This window comes from Gossypium raimondii, chromosome 11 (genome assembly GCF_025698545.1).
Source record: "Gossypium raimondii isolate GPD5lz chromosome 11, ASM2569854v1, whole genome shotgun sequence".
NCBI lineage: Eukaryota > Viridiplantae > Streptophyta > Magnoliopsida > Malvales > Malvaceae > Gossypium > Gossypium raimondii.
In genome coordinates this window covers 40,211,683-40,216,618 of record NC_068575.1, presented here as the reverse complement: position 1 = coordinate 40,216,618, position 4,936 = coordinate 40,211,683, and positions in this window count along the sequence as shown.

Genomic DNA, 4,936 nt, shown 5'->3' with positions numbered 1-4,936 from the left:
TTGAACTCGTTTTTCTAACAATGCCAACTATATCCGAATTTGCCCAGGCAGTTAATAGGGTATTCATTTTCAATTTCTATTATAAGCCAATTTCTCAGTTCAATTATATATATTCAATACTAATTCATCAATATATATAAATATACAATAATCTCAAATCAATTCAATTTCATACTAGCACAATTCAATCAATTGTAATCAAATATCAAATCATCATTTTAAGTTTTAACCATCGACTTATCAATTTTCTATGTTTTGGTTCTTAACTCACTGTTGTACCAAATTGTATACAATTTAAACTATTATCAAACAAATAAAAATTCACAAATCAAATATAAAAAATTAAATATAATTATACTATGTGAACTTACGAGAAAAACAATAAACGGTAAATTCTCTAAGGACTAATCAACAAATTTGTCTTTTTCCTCGATTAATTCCGATTTGAACAAATTCCCGATCTATACAATTATTCAGTTCAATTTATCAATTTCAACCCTCTTATTTCATCCAATTATAAACATATATCAGGTCAATTTCATTTTTTGGATGCTCCCTAAAGCTTTGCATTTTATTCAATTTAGTTTCTAAAACCTAATTATCATAATTTTCACATTTAAGCCTCGTTTTTCATTCCTATTTCAATTTCATCTTTATACAGCCCTTTAAATTCAATAATTATAGAAATTTTATGCTAAATTCAAAATTATTACATTTTAGTCCCGTAGTTCAGAACTAACAATTTTTTTACAAAAGCTCCAAAAATCATCAATAGTAATATTTTAAATCTTTGTTAGTTTCAAAAACGGAGGTACGGATTAGCTAGACTTAGTTACGACGATTTTAAAAACATAAAATTTACGTAAAACAGGCTTAAAACCACTTACATGAAAAGGATGAAAGCTTGAAACTCTTTCTATTCTCTTCAAGTTTCGGCTATGGAGAAATAAAATGAAAAAGATGATGAAATGTATCATCTTTCTTTTCTTTATTACCTAATATAAAATTTATTATTATAAAATTTAAAAGTTTTAATATTATTTTAATTAAACCACAACCAAACTGTCCACTAACATCAAAATGGTTTATTTCCATTTATACTCTGGTTTAATTACTATTTTAGTCCTTTAGTAATTAAAAATCTCTAGCAATTAAATTGTATGACTTTTACAATTTAGTCCTTTTACCTTAATTAGTCACTAATTTAGCAAAATTATTTATCCAAAACTCAAACCCTCATTTTCCAACACCACTGAATTTCGGTACGAACCACTTGTACCTTGACTAACTCACAAATTAATAAAATCTATAGAATCAAAATTCACAATAACATTATATTAACTTGTAAATAGTAACTGATAATATTTACGAACTCACTCGTTAAAATTTTGGTCCCAAAACCACTATTTTCGACACCACTGAAAATCGAGTTGTCACATTTGGCCTTAAAAGCACTTTTGAAAAACAATGAGAAATAAAGTCTTACTCTCAAATCTTAATTTTAAGGACTACTACCAGATTGAAGGGCAAACGCAAAAGTACATATATATTGATAAATAGAATTCTACTTTTTACAATATTATATCATTGTACTTTAATGTTTGGATACCCAACACTACGAACAGAACATTGCCACAATGTCATAATAAACATCATCGGGATGTCATCAAAGACAATTGTCACATCATATCTAATCTCATTAATACTATCAACTTTCCAAGTTTACCAACTTTATATCAAAATACATCTAGCCCATTCCCTGACCTAAGTCCTAAACCAGTTCTACTAAAGGGACAATCATGCTATGAGGGACCCACTCTAAACTCTCTTTCTCTTGTAAATACTCCCTCTTTCAAGATTAGGGGACACATAACACGAGAGATCAACCATCACTCTACTAAAACGTCATCCTAAGCTTTCATCCTTAGTGACTCTCTACACCATCACGATGTGAACTATCACTATAATGTACCCCAAATACTTTATGTAACTTTTTGTTATAACAATTAGCACCGTTTATGAGAATTTGGACGAAAAGCTATGACTTAATTATCCCAGAACATCCTAAAAGTGTAAGAAAACGAGGTTAATAATGACAAGTGTGATCAACATTACCAAAACCAATATTACAACTAGTATGAGTATGGAGATATCCAATACGGTCAATGGAAGTATTATAGGTAAGGATATGATTAAGAGCAAAATTGTTATCAACAACTAGCACGAAATACCAAGGTTATGCTACTTACAACCATTATGGGCAATCGACTAGACATGGAGAAAATTATAAACAACCTTATGCAGAACAACCACCCAAATATTACCAAAACCTTAACTAACTTGATCTTGCTGGACATAACTAGCAGTTGCAACTTCAAAGGGTCGAAAACCCCATTATGCAAAATAATGCTCCCATAACACAACAATACATTAGACTTGTAACAACCCGATTTTTAGTTTTACCGAAAAGGCAGTTTTTGAACCTCATTTTCGTAAATCAAATTCGTAAATGAAATACATTAGGGAGGACTAACATGTTGGTTGAAAGTGTAGAACGTCAGTTTAAGCCAAAGAGTCAATGAAATGCTCCCTATGTTGCAACACGTTGCTTGGATGTCACAACACGACTTCCGGAATACCTTAGGAGTATAGTATCAACCATGTCGCGACACACACTAGGGGATGCTGCAACACAACCTTAAATGAGCACCAAAGAAGTACACTACCGCTGATGTCATGACATAGACATAAAGGTGTCACGACCCAGCTATGACGAGGCCACTAAAGATAGCAAGGGTGTTTTAATCTGCACAACTCCAATTTATGATGCTTAATGACTTGTATTAAAGGGATTCTTTCCCTTCCATTTAGTTTTCAATTCTTAGATTAGGGTTTTTACTTTAGCAATTTCTTTTCAATATTTTCAGCTCTTGTTTAATTATTCATTCTCTTAAGTTGAATTGCAAATCACTCAACTATTACTACGGATTTCCAGTTTCAAATTTCATTAATATTCAGAATCTCTTTTCATTTCTCTTTATTGTCTTGTGATATTTTATTAATGTTTCAATTCAATTTTGAGATTATGTTAATTAGATTTATGAGTAACTAAAATCTGAGCGAGAGTAACGAGCGGATGTGAGAGTAGTTGACAACTGTTTAGGGTTTCTTGATAGATAAGTTTGTTAGGGTTGAAAGAAATTAAACCTTAGGCCTGACAACCCTAGAAAGTCAATTAGGTAAATGAGGTCAGAGAATAGTCTATCGGGCACCACTTAACCTGTCTCGGTCTAAACTGTGAGGTTGAGAGATAAGTAGTTCTTGCCGACTACTTTGCTTGGTTAGAGGTCGAGAGCTAATAACTAGGTTAACTACCAGTTGATTGAATAGAACCCTAAATTAGAAGTTAGCTACAAACACTAAAGCGAGTTAGTCTTTTATCTTTGTCATTGAGAGATTTACAGTCAATTGTTTTTGTTATTTAATGCTCTTTACATGTTTTATTTTCATTAACCTATTCATATGATTTATTGTAATATGGTTTTAATTCACTACTGCTTATACTTATCAGTGTAGAAATTAATTATTAGTTTAATCAAGCCTCCTTTGCGTACAATTCTCGGAATACTTTCGTGTTCTACTGTAACTTATATATTACAACCTGACCTGTATACTTGCGGACACCGTCTAATTTTATACTTTTTGTAGCAATATTTTTCACTCTCGACATTAGCACGTTAGGAGGCAGTAATGTATCTGAGTCCATTTACTAGGGTTCATCAAGTGAAACAGTTTATATGAAATGAGAAATTGAAATAAGATTAAGATATAATGATATTGATGTTCATATGGAGAAATATTGAATTGAGGTTGAACAATGTATTGTGATATTGACTTTGACATGTATGCAATTGTATCATCCATTTGATTGGATAAGTTTTGAGTTGTCAATTAAAATACCTTGTTAATGTTTTGATTTGCAACGTTTAGCCAAACCATGCCAAGTTATGATAGCTTATTGTATTTAGATAAAAGATAAGGTAAGTTTTGTTTAATACATATGAACTTACTAAGCATTTTATATACTTACCTAGTTTATTTTACATTTTCCTTATAGATTGTCATCTTGTGGAACTCATCAAGCCAGATCGTTTCAAAGCTCACACTATCACCGGATCGATAGTTATACGATCATTTTGAGTTTAGGATTGTGGCATATATATAAGTGTCTTGTTGTGTATCTTAATGTATAAAAGTCTTGATGAGTTGAAGGTTTATAATGAAAATGGCATTTGATGATGATATGAATGTTCGTCACAACATGAAACTTACCTAATGCATGATTTGGTAATGGTTAATGCCTAGTTTAAAAATGATCTATTTTTTGTTATGTTTGGAATACAAGTTGATGTATGGATGGTTTGATTCACTTATAAGGTCACGAAGCTTTTAATGGTTGAATTGTATATGAGTATTGAGTTTGAGTAAAAATAGTTGACATAGTTGGGTGGATATTTGGGATCAAATAGGCTTAATTGGTTAATGGTTGAGAAATGTGACTTGTTCTTGATTATTGATATTCTTGTTCAAGGTTTATAACCATTAAGGTTTATGATGTACATATATGCATGAAATTGGAGTGAAATGGCATGTTTCTTTATGGTATGGAATAGGTAAAGATTGGTATACAAATGGTTTGAATTTTAAGTTCTAATGACATTGAAAAGTTTAAGTTTAATTTATGTTTAAATGGTGAATGTCTTTATGAAAGGTTGAACATGAAGGTTGAGCTTATTTGGTTTGTTTTTGACATTTTTTTTAATCAAGTGAAGTTATTACTTAATACATATAATGAATGGTTGGTTGGAAACAATTGAAATATGTACCATAATGGTTCATTTTTTGCCAAAAATACAGTCTACGTCCCGACAACCAT